The following is a 15,115-nucleotide window of genomic DNA, read 5'->3' on the forward strand; positions in this document are numbered from 1 at the left end:
TATGCTGTTTTGGCATAAGAACTCTTTATGAGAATTTCATATATGTTTAAATTTGCAACAGGAAAATGGGTTCAGAGAAGTTTCTGCCCTCTCAGTGTACAGTACTCCTACTAAAGCTGATGCTCCTGTTCTATGTGAAGCACTGCTATTCATTCTGATGATAGATAATATGGAAACTAATGGATCATCAAATGCGGAAACGCTATGAATTGCAACTGACCTTTACAGAGATGGGTGGCACTAAGTGCCCCTTTGGTTGGCAAGAAAAATCTGACTAATTGGAGATGTATCTGTTTATGTATAAGACATGCGCCCCAACTATGTGGTTGATTGTCCTTGTATTGCAGCACCATCCTTGAAAACACTATGTGGTCAATTCAGGTCTCCCATTCTCATCAGCTCTGTGCTTTGTATGTTTTCATCTATTCCTCAAATATAGTTTAATTCATTCTCTGCTACTGGCTGAGTATCTGTAATAGGCAGCTGGTAGGAAATCCCCCTTTTTTTCTCCTTCAGATCTTCTGGCAACTCTGCTTCTTCTCTCTCATCGGAATTTAAAGCCAGTGTGTACCATGGTCTCATCTGTTTTGCAGCCCTTCTGCTTTGTCTGTCATTCCTGATCATGCTGGATACCAATATACCAGTCCTACAGTCTGCCCTACCATGTTCCTGCAGAGCTGGTGGTTTCATCCACGTACTAAGATTTCAAATTCTTCCTGTTTTATTTACCATATGCCTAACATCTGGGTGAAGATGGTTCAGCAGGCTGCCTTATTGTTCTCCCCAATGCACCTTGTCCTCCAGCCTCAGCCGCCCTCTGGAGATTCCAGCGCTCTCAAAAGGTCAATATTTTAATGTACTATAGGGCTCTTGTTGTTGCCCTCTTCAAGCCCTCTTTAAAGGCCCACCTTTACAAGGATTACAAGTATGAAGGTTTTCTCTTATATGTCATATCTTCCCATCAGTCCCCTTTTATAGGCCAATGCTCACTACTGCCAAAGTATCATTGTATTTATCTGTATCCTGAAGATCCACTTTCTGGGAAACCCCTCTGCATGCTCACTGCTGTGGACAAATGTGCTATAGTAAATCAGATTAATCAGAATAGCTTTGCATATCTGACAAAGAAATGGGCTAGCCCGAGCACCAACTATACTTATTTGCGATGTACACTGACAATTAAAAACTAATGGTAGTTGTTCATCTGCCAGGAAAAAAAATGCCTTGGTTGAATGGGTGAGAGGAATTTTGCAAGGCAAGATTAAAACACACTCCCCGCGCTGGAGGGATCCAAGCGTCAACCTTTTGTTTGTGAACTGAGGAATTAATTGTGCCACAATAGAATCGGGCCTTAAATTAATGAAAGATTGTGTTGTCACTTAATTTTCAGTGGCTCAGCTGGTAGGGCTATGTCCCAGATCAGGGAGATAACGATTACCCTGCATCATTCCATCGTTCCTCCCCAATCACATTTTTCATTCTCACAGAACATCCTCTCATTCATATTTTAAAGACCTGAGTGATTCACGTCCAACATCAGAGAGAAGTGGAATCCTCATCTCTAGTCAGGCCTTGGCCATGCAGTGTCCAGTATTTCCCTGAGGACCCCTGATTTCCTGGGCCATGGACATCTCTCCATTGGAGACTTGGCTGAGACCACTGAATTCATATCACAGTGAACCATTTTAAGGTACTAGTAGCTTTTGGCTTCTTTCTGCTTGCACTCTATTTCGGTCAGCTTGGGAGAGGAGGATCTAGCCTGTCAACCATATAGCATCTAGAGCTGCAAAAATGGATAAGCGGTGCCATACAATGACCATTATACACGTTCATAAAGTTACCTTTATTCCATTTTTTGGTATTCTGTTTATTGTTGCTGTAGCACCACCAAAAGTTGGCAGAATGTTCTCATTGAAATTCTGATTGTCTTGTACCCTGTGAAACTAGTGAATTCAGAATAAGTACTGAATTTAAATGAGTGCTTAGCCTAATTTAGCTGCATTAATTTACAATTGTCAGCAAACCTGTATTTATCCAGAAACTGCCTGGGTATAACATGTTTTTTGTTTTGGTTTTTTGCTTCTTTTTTCTTTTAATGTTTGCTTGCAATTGCAAACCCAACTGCAAATTTTAGTATGATGGGATACTATGCCAGTGTGTCTCCTTGCTTTGCATATTTCTTCATGAATTTGCAGTGAAGGGTGATGTTTTCTAAAATGCAAATTATATCCAAACATCAGTTTGTCATTATTTTATTTTAAGTTCCTCATTTTTCTTTGAATAGCTCTACAGAGCAAGGTTACCAATTCAGAATATATATTTTCCTTCAGGCTCTAGTCCTGGGCTCCATGTACACTGTTAGGAGTGCAGAGGTAACTAGATCTTATGTGCAACCAGGTGCCAGGAGAAGCTGCATGGAGCTTTGGCAATTCCCTGGCCAGAGCAGACATGTCACAAAGTGCAGGTTTATTATAAACAGTTGAAAGAGGTAGTAGCTGGGGCAGTAAATTCTCTATCTTAATTTAGAAGAGAAAAAAGGTCCTTAGGCTCTCACGAGTCCAGATAGCACTGGCTCAGAGGCAGCATGAGGGTAGCCCCCCTGGACCTCGCTGTTCCAAGAAGGTCAAGCATCAAGATTGGGCAAGTGTCCCCATCTCTTTAGGAGGGTTTTCAGCTGTCGTTGTGATTAGCCTTGCTCAGCACCATGATGCTGTGCTTGTTGCTGCAGAGGGAAGAGCCATGGAGGTCATGCAACAGGGAGAAGCCTTAGAAGAAGGGACGAGGAATGGAGACTGGCTGCACTTCCCTCTTCTCCCATTTCTGTAGTTAGTGTTGCATTGTCTTGGCAGAGCAACAGGCTTTTTTCAGGTCTGGGGCAGGGGGAGAGGTGAGGGGAGGAGAAGAGGATGGAGAGGAACCACCTAAACTCAGCATCCTGAGCACGCAGGAAGAGTGGTGCAGACAGGAGAGAAGGGAAGGGCATCACAGTGGCATGCTCCCCCACCCCAAAACGAGTTTTGCTGCCCCAGCAACAAGAAGAAAAAAGTTTCTAGTTATCATTGTGGTATCAGAACAATTCAACCTTGTCTGCTTTGCTGATATACCTCCAGCCACAGAAAGCATATGCATTTTGCATGAGTAGGCCAGAGGTTCACACAAGTAACCTATGAGCCTGGTGGCTGGCTGTCTTTATGAGCCTGGGAGATTTAGCTAAAACCTGGCTAACAATAATCCAAACACAGTCACCTTTTTTCAAGTACAAAAATACGTTTATATGGGACTCTGCAAGCCAAAAGCACCTTCAATGATTTACTTTATTTTGAAAGATTTAAACAAGGCCCGTGTTCCTCAGGTGATCCTTAGCTGGTCACAAATTTCAGGAGTTCAGAGCACAAATCCCAAAATCTCTAGATAACCAACTGCTATAAAGGTGTGAATATTTTTGAGAGAGTAAAATCACTCTGCTAGTCTATAAAGAGAATCAACTAATACTTTAGTTTTCAAGCTTTTTTCTTTCTGAGCACAGCAACTGCTCTAAGTATCTGTGAAAAATGCATAGCATCTTGCCAGTCTGTCTAATGCTTTTAACCTTTATCAGATAGTTCTTGTGTTTTATGGTAGGATTACAGGAAAGGATTAATATTTATCTAATTAAATAAGATTTATGATGTTCCTTTTGCATAGAATCTGAATATCAACCTGTTCCTCTTTCCAGACAGTCAATATGTTAAAAGTGCTAAGTAAAAACAGGTCTACTACTCCATTTTGCTAGAGATCATTTTCCCCTGTTAAAAATGAGATTTACTGCTGTTTACAAATGCTTCTTTGCTCTCAGTTCAACAATTAGCTTTCTATGCAGGTTATTGCTCTGACTGTTAGGCCAGAAGCTAGCCCTGTATTGATTAGCTTCCCATAAAAACTGCTGTCAAAGGAGACTTTCTGGATTCTAGCTTATATTACATCAGAAAGGCTCCTGTCCTGATGTCCTCATTAATGCACTCTGTCATATTCTTCTGACAAGACTTCATTTTAGTGAACCCATGCTGATAATTTCTCCTTTTAATGTGCCAATTTCTCCATCTCCTTATAAGAAGATTCCCAAATCTCTCCTTGAGACAAAAAATAGAGCAACATATCTCTCAAATGTAATACTTACCTTACTATTAAAATGTTTCTAAGTTAACCCATCACCTCTATTTCCATGCTAGGCAATAGATAGGTAGATGGATAGATAGGTAGGTATAAGGACTTAATGCTTTTGGCTAAATATTTAAGGGAGGGGGTTACTTCCTTCTGTAACATCGTAACCCTCACATCTGTGGGTGACTTTAATTTGGGCCCCTTTTGCAAGGCTTGGAGACTTCAAGACGATATGATTCGCACACTTTATGAGTACACAGAGGTAACAATTATCTAACTATTGCTAATACATAGAGTAATGAGCCGAGACTAACATGCTGTTAGGCATGGTATTTACCACCCCTACGGCAGTCATGCACTGAGTCTCTACTGGCCAGGCACTAGTCAGGTGGGGAAATGTCAGCCTCCAGGGCTCCTTGGCATAGGCTGACCCTTGACCTTCCTGAGCTGCCCTTTCCTCCTTTGCTTCTTCCATTAGCTTTTATATCTTGCTACTTCTCTTAACGTTTTCTTGAATGTCAGTGCTTTCCTTTCTTTGCTTAAAACTTAATAATATTAACTTGCAAGTCTCATCTCTGTCCTTTGTTTGTTTCTGCTTTCTCACCCTGCATGGCTGATAGCCTATGAGTTGTCTCACTTATGGGTTAAGGTGGTAAGAGAGCTTTGGCTCATCATTGAATTCTGTCAGTAGAAATAGTACCTAGGTCACAACATTTGCAGGGTGTCTGTGCGTTGGCTCGCATGGCAGGGCAAGTGGTAGGGAAGCAGTCCAGTCTCTTCTACAACCGGAAGCTGTGGGGAGATGGCTTCAGAAATGATAAGGTTCTTCTGAAATGTGAGCTCAGTGCATCAACCTTATTGTCCCCACCAGAGATGTCATTTTGCCATCTCTCTGTTCGTGTAAGATATAGCCAGTACCAATGAATCCATTTGATGGTGTAAGACAGGGAAGGAGGAAAGAAGGAGAAAATGGAACTCTGAAATTTCTGAATGGAAGCTGACTTAAAAATTCAAATCCTTATGAATATTTACTGCTAAGTCTAGAGAGCACACTTTTGGCTTCTTTCATTTGTATTGCAATTATAATTGTAAATCATAGTGTAAAAAAATATCTCCCTTAGATAACAAAAAACTTGCACATGAAGTAATGTATTCTCTTCTCTATTTTCCTACTAGTGGAGACAATTTTGCAGTCTGCTAAGGGGACTGTATTGGTTCCAGAGCAGACCTTCCTAGGTCTAAAGCTGTTCCAGACTTCCTCTTGTCTGGCCCTGCATACATTATCATGTACTATAATTACAGGAACAACGCATGTGCAAAACTGCACATACTAAATATTATTTGCTAGATGTACAGTGTTTTTAGAAAAGGGTGTGACTTCAAGCTGTATGTTACAAACAAAACTCTGTGATAGCTGAACAGGGTTGAGGATCTTATATCACTATTTTCTATTAAATAATCACATACTTCATTGTTCTGTTTAGCTTTCTGAATTGTACATTTCATTTTGAATTTGATGAAAGTGGTATATTGCTCATTACTTATAAATCCAAGAACCGTCAGCACATTCTAAGTGAATATGCTGATTAAATAGAAAAGAATAACTGGGTCCTCCTACGCAGACCAGAAGAGAGGAATATTTTCTTGCAGTGAAAGCCCATTCAGCTTCCCACAAACCATCTATGTGAATCTCTAGTATAGATGAATATTGTGGTTCTTAGCTCCAAAGGGGGCATATGGGGTGACTCTAACAACTTCAAGACTTTGGAGCTGGAAACTTACCTGCCATTGTATTTGATTTCAGTTTGTCACTTCCACAATGTTCATTCTATTTATTACTTAAAAAAAAACTTTTTATTTTTTTGCTTCACTCATCTCTTTCTAAAGAAAAGCCAGGAGATTGGCCGCTTTCCACAAAAAGCTTTTCCTGCTTCTGCTGTTGCAAAATCTGATTCCGTTTGCATTTGCTTTGCAAAAGGAAAATGTCAAAACGTAATTTAAAAATACTAATCAAGTATTTCCAACAATTTGTGGAAACTCAGTCCAGTTCACAATGATGTGGCAAGCAGCAAGTGCATTTGTACCAGCTCTTTCCATGTAAATTAAAAGCTGAATTTACTTTAAAAGTTGAAGGAAGATGATCTCATTACAGATCAGTGGGGATTTAGTGCCTACTTCCCTTCAGCACCCAAGTCCCTTTACCTCCTTTGAAAACCCCAGCCTACATAGAAGTTGTGTCTAGAAGCTACTGTTCGTGGATGAACCTGCTGAAGGTGAGGAGGAAGTCCTATCTAAGATCTGTCCCCATAAAAAGTAATGAGAGGCTTGAAATCTGTCCCCCAACTCTGCTAACCTTGCTAGGCTCAATTCATTTGGGGTAAATGGCTGTCATTCATCAGCTGTTTAATACTGAAGCCTCACAGTCCTTTTCATTAATAAGGATGCTCAAAGAAAACACGCTGTGCTTTTATTTGTACATCTTCATCTTCTTACTCACTATAAGTAGCAGTTTTACAGAATGTTTCAATGCGTAATCATGCTGTTGTTTTTTTTCTTTCCAATTCATAGATGTGGTTTAATATACCATTACAATTTAAAGCCCCTGTAAAGAAAAGTGGTTCTTATCTGCTGTAGAAATGACTTTCATTAAGCATGTTCTGAAAGTATATGGGAGCATGGAGGTACTCAAGGAAAAGCTGTAAATTGTGGTGCTGTTAACTGCAAGCATACTAGATGGCAAAGAAGCCTCTACAGCTTCAGGAATAATGAATCAAAATGATATTTTTTGCATTAAAGCTGATTGCGAATAAAGGTAGCGATGTTTTTGGATTGGCACTTGACTCCTGCTAAGCTGTGATCAGAGCTCTTGATAGGTGAGCAGTCTCAAGGAGGACAGGGTTCTTCTCCAAGGAGAGAACAGGCCCCAAAGCTAGAGCAGATGCATGCACCATGGCAGCAGACACCTCGCAGGCTGAAGCCTGATTTCCTAGGGAGATTATGCAGTTTGTTACCACTTGCTCCAAACCGGTTGCTGTGATATGAAGATCTTGAGTGACTTCTCTCTTAGAAAAACTGACTATTAAAAAGTCAACAAATTTGTATTTTACTTTGAGTTGTCATATTCTGTTATCTGGAATTCAGCAACAGTCCACTGCATGTAGAAGCAGTATAGGCTAGAAGGCTACTAGACGCTACTGTGAACAGCCAGTGTAGTTCTCATGAGACAAGAGAAAACGCATGTACCCCAGTTCTTTAACTTTACCTTTTTTCTTTCTGCAGAATTGTCCTTAGTAGGAGAGCAGTCCTCTCCACAAAAGATCTAATAGAGCTGACTAATAGCCGATTGAAGAGATATTCAGCCTAAACTGTCCTGAATTTCATGATAATTCTCTTAATTACTTTCTCTTCTCCTATTTCCACTTTGTGACAATTAGAGTAAGAGAGTCAGCATTTGGTTAATCTTGGTAATACATAATATGATAGTCATATTTATAAACGCACAGGAATATAAATCAGGGCAGAATTCAATTAATCAGATTCTTTGTAGCCTTAAGCCCACCTTCCCAGATTTGATTCCAGTTACTGAATTCCTAGTCCTTCCTAGTTCAAATGAAATGATGACCTGTCCCTGTATTATTGCCCTCCTAAGTAACCCAAGCAGCACCCAGTCTGTAAGGTGACAGAGAAAATGAATGTCACTCCTTTGGTGAGTGGGTCACTTGCGGCAGGCAAAATTCATGCCAGCAGGAAAAGCAGTAGATAAATGTCAGCCAGAAGATGAAAATAAAGCCCTGATCATGGGCAGAGAGAGATGGTTCGATCAAGACTCACACAGCGTCTTCAAGGCTCTGTGACCAAACATCCTGAACAGCGCTATGGAAGTTAATTAACCACCGAGAGGTTATTTTTTCTAAATTGAGCATAACAGCAGCTTACTACTTCACAAAAGTCTTTAAGAAGACACAATTACCAGGTAGTCCTTTGATTCAGGTCCTCGAATTGAAGGTGGTACAGGAGTGTGAAGTGTTCTTGTTTTTTAAAACATAACTGCAGCTTAGGGTATACGCTCCGTTCATGACCTGCAGACACAGAGAAAGTGAGTAGTCTTTAAGTGCGACTTGATAGCTGTGTGAGAGAGTCAATGAGTGGCACACATTCCTGGCAATCTTCAGCTTCACGCTAGAGGAGGATTTGGACCATTACTTTCCACACATTAAGACTAATCATTTGATATTTGAAACTGCACGCTTAAGTGGCATATGCCCAGTCCCAATGAATATTCACAAATACTGAATAAGGCAGAGATAAGAATTTTCGTTTATAAAAGTATGTATCTCTATATAGCTAAACGTGTATTGGTTAAGCAGTTGGTTTTGAGGAATAAAGTACTGAAAGGTAAAATTTACCAGTTGACATCAGTTATAAAGGAGGTGACTAGACCCGCTAGATAGACTAAATCCTGTGCTATCTGGTTTACAGATTCTAAGCACCACCTTCAACATAGCAGCACACGGGTAATTTAACATAGTTATGTCCCCTTGATTCTATGAAAAAAGCAGTAGTCATTAGAGTTATTTTCAAGAAATATCCCAGAGGTTAATAAGCATGCAGTTATTTTATTCCATGGGTCTATTAACCTATCCCTTCTTGTGGGATTTATGCACAAAACTCAGTGGGAGTTTGCTGGGAAGATTTACATGTCTCGTTCCTATTACAGTTAATAGGAGGCGTGCATGTAAATGCCTTCTACACTGATAGGGAATAACCTTCCTTTGAAAACTCTGAAGAAAGTTCCTAGTTCACTCTTCCTCCAGCTCATGTATTAAACTGAACAGTCAGTTCATAGATTTTTCCCATTCTTTATATGTCACACTAAAATCTTCAGCTCAGAAAACTATTTCCAGCTTTTCTTCTTCCCCTTTACACTTACTCTTCCCTTCTGCTTTCTTCCCCTCCCACTGCTTTTCTTTCATTAATCAATGGACAGCTTCAGAATCTCAGCTAATGTTGGGAACAACATTACTCTTTTCACTGCAGTGGTGCTATATTCTTTCAAGCCAGAAGAAAACCAAGGAAATACTCTGTTCAGCTTGATTCTTAGTGCAGCAGGTAATATATCTATCTGTGCAATTCCTTCCAAAAGGAGGTAGTTGTTGAAAGAGGGATGATACATGATTTCAAGAGAAATCTGGACGAGTACCTGTTAGAGAAGCTCACTGAAGGTCACTAAATAGACAGACTACATCAGGCTTAGGAAACTCCCTGAACTGAATATAATTGAAGCTGGAAGAATACTCAGGAGAAGTATTACAAATGGTTGCCATGTTCTTACTCTTCTTTGGCTATTCACTTATGGCCCCTGTTGGACACGGGATATTGATCTGAAGCATTCTGCCTGTTTTTATGTGATGTTGGGCATTCCAGTATTAGTCTGTCTTTCTCCTTACGTGTGCTGGCCCTGCACTTCAGAAGATTAGTGGATTACATTTCCAGGCCTGCAATAATGATGCAGCAGGGAAGGAACCGTCTGCCTGCTGCTGCATGCTGTGCCTGGGGGCATGTATGTCATACGCAGGGGTGCTACCCCTTCCCCAAATTTCCCTAATCATGCTGTAGTCCGGAGGAGAGATAGACAGCACCAGGTTGACCCTAGGAAAAGACGGGAGAACTGAGCCAACAAAGAAAATCTCCCTATCTTGAGATGGACTTTTGAGGTGAGGAGAGACAGCAAAAGAGTAAGCAACATAATAAACAGCTACAAAATCAAGCTGTGAACAAGAGTAACATGTCAGTGAGACTCAGCCCTGCAAACTGCTTCTCAGAGAGGCGTGCCCAGGGGAAATCAAAGGGCCAGGAGATTGTTGGAAAGTGGTGGTCTTCCTGATGTAGCACGTCTCAAATCTCAAACACTGTGTTCTGTCCAGTGTGCTGCTGGTAATTGCTTAGCCAGCAAATAAAGTAGAGGAACTGAGTTAACAGCTGGAGTATACGAGTTATAGATCCACTGGACTCAGCTGAGCAAAGCTGATGTTTCCTCATGGTCTTTGACCAATTGTATCAATACCAGGGTTTCCACGCCCCTTTCCATGCTCCTTTCTGGCAAAGGCAAGAAGCACAGTTCCCTTTTCATTCCAGCTATGGAGGTGAGATTTTTGCCTGACTCAGTTCTTGCTGGGAATGGAGCTACTGTTTTACTTCCTATGCTGAACTGTGGTGTGAAGTTGTTGTGTGAAGTTGAACAGATGCTGTGTGGCACCCTAAATATACCATATGTTTCAACGCAGGGGATGTTGGTTCTTAAATGTATAATTTGCAGAGCAATTTAGGATCCTCTTGTGAGAAATGATTCAACTCTTTAGAGCTCCTGTCTCTTGATCTGTGTTTATATAGCTACTAGCATATAGTGCTTCGTTTCCTATTTGGATCCTTTTGCATGCGGTGTAAGTTGTTAGCACTTAGCTTATTTAATTTGGTTAACTGCTCCTTCACTTGACAGCATCATGTGTGAATCCATGAGATGAGGCCACAGGTTATGTCATCCAGTGTGCTGTTGGGTATGAGGAGGGTTTTTATTTGCTTGCTTTATTTTGTTATAAAGTAGTCAATGAAAATATCACAAGCTGACAATGGATCTCATAGCATGCCCTTGCATTATCTTCTTTCTCCCTCAAAACTCTTTCTCTCCTTTTTCTTCAGAATAATATTTGTAGAACAGATGCTTTGAGTTTGCAGTTCCCTATAGCATTGCAGAGGGAATGTGTGTCTCCTAAGGCAATGCTTAAGGTTATTCCAGCAATTACAGTTTCTAAAGGATCACTGCCTTAGAAAGGAAACAGTTTTAAATTTAAAAAAAAAAAAAATCCCCTTCTTTTTATATCTTTGGCTCCAAAATGGATATGTAATTCATTGCACCTGTAGTCAATTATCCATTCAAAACAATTGCTATTTCACAGTGATTAGCTGATTTGCCAATATGAGAAGCAGCTGGGTTTTCCATGGCCAAGTAGTAAAGCACAAAGCAATGAAATCTTCTAAGCCCAGATTCTTCTTCTTTTAAAGCACACGGCGAAATAATCTTTCTACTTCAAAATAAAGCTTCCTTCCGAAGTAAAAATAGCATTATTTCAGGTTTTAAATGGAAAGTCTGGAGTAGAGGATTTGGGGCTTTTTTAATGTAAGATAACTGCAATGGGCAGATGTTCTCTGCGAAGACTAACTGCTTTACCCTTTCTTATAGACCATATCAAAAACATTTGGGAAGTTGCGTGTCCTGAAATGCTGTGGCACAGCCTCCTGATCCCAGCTTCTGTGACTTTGTCATCATTGTCAGGACAAACTTTATCTGTCTTTTCTGTGTTTTTCAAAGCTTTGGCTTTTTTTACCAACTACCAAGACTGAATGTTTAGTTGTTGTTGAAATGTGAGGACCTGTTTGCCGTCTCTTGTGCATTTTATGCATCATATGAAATTTATGTTGAAAAAATATGTGTTTAAGGAAATAACCTGGCCCTGCTGCTACTTTTAGTGATACTGATACAAAACATGGTAAACTCCAGTGAAGTCAATGGCATTCAATGGAAGTAAAATAGGTGAAGCTAACTTAGGGGGACATATGAAGGAACAGGCTATGGTGTTTAGATACTGATTTTTATTTTCTTCTTAAAAGGTGCAGAGTAAGTTACTGCAAACAAGTGTTTGAAGGAGGTACAGCCAGTAAAAATGGTTCTTCACCACCTACACCTTCTGGATTCGTTCTCTGCTGTCCTAACTGAAGCAATGAGGTTGTTAATGGAGGAAAAGCACCCCTCCCTCTGTTTGCTTTAACAAATTGGTGTGAATGTGATAGTGAATTGTACTTTTGAGAGAACTACCTAGGAACTGACACTGCTTTCTAGGTACAAGTAAAACTTTAATCTCTCATATTTCTTATGAGTTTGACTATCATCAAATGAGATTGGCCTGATGTCTTGGAAGATGCAGCTTAGAAGTGTCCTGTCTGATTGAGTGAAGCTACAGTGCTCTTTGGCTGTCTGGCTTGAAAGAAAATAGTTGTTGTCTGATATGTAGGCCACAATTCAGTTACTTAAGCATAGGCATCTTGTGCTGCCTGAGACAGCATAGGGTATGCAAGATGTCCGAGTAGGGCTAGCAGGTTTGACACAAAACCCACAGGAGACCTATATCTTTTTGGGGCAGCAGCCAGAGGTCAGTAGGGTACCCTGGGGCAGGCATGATGCACTGAATCAAGCCCGTGATATTCTGAGAGAGATGTCTGACATGTCTGAGCAATCAATTCCCAGTTAGATAGCTGAGGAAAGGTCACAACTGATCAAGCAGGCAAAGTGAGAGCTAATTTGATGTCAATCATTAATCTCAGAACTCTTTTGTTAAGAGGTATTAAAAGAAAAAGCAAGGCATGAATGAAGTACATAAGCTGGAATGCTAGATATGATTGAATAGATGGTAACCTTCTGAAGAAATCAGAAGTATAGTGACACTAAAACATAGTAATACAGAATGTAATGACACTTAATAAAAAATGCCATAGACTATGGTTCAAATTTGACTTTCATTTAGTGCAATATGGAGATAGTTCTTCTTAAAACAAGTTCTCTCTCTGTGGAGATCATGGAGTAAATCAGCTTTTAAGAAAGTCAATATAAGTTCTTGTCTAAAAAAGAAAGATATCAGCAGCTTTTGAATCTCATCACCATGGGGTCAGTGGAAGGAAAATTCTCCCTCAAGCAGCAAGCATGGGATCCTTGGTGCTCAGATCATTCAAATGCTAGGAAGTTGCATGGTCTAAACAGTAGAAATCTGCCGATTGGGCTGAGCCCTCACCAGTAACGAGGAAGGCAAACTTTAAAAACTTTTTCTTTGCTTTTTTTGTCCTCACCCACCTACTTGCTTATTTCTCTGATCTACATCTGAAAGAAGAGCTTGTTCAAAATCAGTTCAAGATATGACAAGACAGCAGCAGATCTACTTCTACAGTGCTATATTCAGTGGATACAGTCTCAGTCTCCTTATAAAGCCAACAAAGGAAAAAAAAAAATTTGCAGTGATTTTAAGACAAAAAGTTCCCATCTTTCATTTTCTGTAGCAAATCTGACAAGAACAATTTTAGTAACTACAAAGCATGATATAATAGATGGCACTGTCTTCTTTCATATGTCCTTTCTATGTCTCATCATGAAATTTGGACTACTGAACTTCTGCTAGGGGGTTTAGTTTGAGTGCTGTCAATCTCAAGGGTTCATAATCACAAATCAAGCTTAAAAACTGGTATTGGATTAAAATACATGCATGCCTTCATGCATGCACTAAAGAAGTAATAGAAGTAATGAGTAGTAGCGGCATGGGAGTGATTTGCCTGGCCTTTTAGTTGTAGAGCTTTTAGGAGCCACTCATTTCATAATTCAATGCTTTTCTTAACACCTATGGGGGATAGAAATCCTCTTTAAAAACAAAATCAAAAAATAATCACCAATTTTCTTACATAGTCCCATGATTTCGGACATGAAACCCAAGCTCTTAAAGAATATACTAAAAATAGCAAGCGGTGTAATAAAATCATGATGGCTGGCAACTCCACATTTTCTGAGCAGAGCCAAGATCACAGAATCACAGAATCACAGAATGGTTGAGGTTGGAAAGGACCTCTGGAGATCATCTAGTCCAACCTCCCTGCTCAAGCAGGGTCCTCTAGAGCATATTGCCCAGGATCACATCCAGACGGGTTCTGAATATTTCCAGGGAAGGAGACTCCACTACCTCTCTGGGCAACCTGTTCCAATGCTCTGTCACCCTCACAGGAAATAAGTTTTTCCTCATGTTCAGATGGAACCTCCTGTGTTTCAGTTTGTGCCCGTTGCCTCTTGTCCTGTCGCAGGGCACCACGGAGAAGAGGCTGGCCCCATCCTCTTGACACTCCCCCTTCAGATACTTATACACGTTTAGGAGATCGCCTCTCAGTCTTCTCTTCTCCAGGCTGAACAGGCCCAGCTCTCTCAGCCTTTCTTCATAGGAGAGGTGCTCCAGCCCTCTAATCATCTTGGTAGCCCTCCGCTGGACTCTCTCCAGCAGTGCCATGTCTCTCTTGTCCTGGGGAGCCCACAACTGGACACAGTACTCCAGGTGAGGCCTCAGCAGGGCTGAGGAGAGGGGCAGGATCACCTCCCTCCACCTGCTGGCCACACTCTGCCTAATGCACCCCAGGAGACCCTTGGCCTTCTTGGCCACAAGGGCACGCTGCTGGCTCATGCTTAACGTGCTGTGCACCAGGACTCCCAGGTCCTTCTCGGCAGAGCTACTTTCCAGCAGGTCAACCCCCAGCCTGCACTGGTGCAGGGGGTTCTTCCTCCCGAGGTGCAGGACCCTGCCTTTGCCTTTGTTGAACTTCAGGAGGTTCCTCTCCGCCCACCTCTCCAGCCTGTGCAGGTCCCTCGGAATGGCAGCACAGTCTTCTGGTGTGTCAGCCACTCCCCCCAGCTTAGTATCATCAGGAAACTTGCTGAGGGTGCACTCTGTCCCTTCCTCCAGGTCATTGATGACTACATTGAACAAGACTGGACCCAGGACTGAGCCCTGGGGGACACCACTAGCTCCAGGCCTCCAACTTGACTCTGTGCCACTGACCACGACCCTCTGAGCTCGGCCATCCAGCCAGTTCTCAATCCACCTCACTGTCCACTCATCTAACCCACACTTCCTGAGCTTCCCTAGGAGGATGTGATGGGAGGCAGTGTCCTGTCACAAGATCCCATGTGTTAGTTTGGTGGTCTCAGAATATAAATAAGAAGGATGAGAAAGCTGCTTTACTAAAAAGAGATGACAAAAATGAAGTGAATTATATAGAAAAAAATTTGTCACTCAGCATATGTTTACATACATATATGTGTGTGTACTGTATACATATACATATATATAAAACTACCTATATGTATATAGAGGAGCATGATGAGACATATAGATGT

The 15,115-nt window shown here is 41.1% G+C and overlaps 1 long non-coding RNA gene across 12 annotated transcripts in view; it reads left to right on the forward strand.

Annotated features, from left to right (window-relative positions):
* Positions 1–15,115, forward strand: part of LOC104144224 (uncharacterized) — a 369,710-nt gene that overhangs the window by 254,280 nt on the left and 100,315 nt on the right. Inside the window, exon 7 of one of the 12 annotated variants that reach the window (XR_011134586.1) lies at positions 1,514–1,690. The exons of the other annotated variants lie outside the window; for them this stretch is intronic. This is a non-coding gene — a long non-coding RNA (uncharacterized lncRNA). The remainder of the gene's footprint in view (positions 1–1,513; positions 1,691–15,115) is intronic. 12 annotated transcript variants of the gene reach the window in all.

The sequence above is a fragment of the Struthio camelus genome, chromosome 1 (genome assembly GCF_040807025.1).
Source record: "Struthio camelus isolate bStrCam1 chromosome 1, bStrCam1.hap1, whole genome shotgun sequence".
NCBI lineage: Eukaryota > Metazoa > Chordata > Aves > Struthioniformes > Struthionidae > Struthio > Struthio camelus.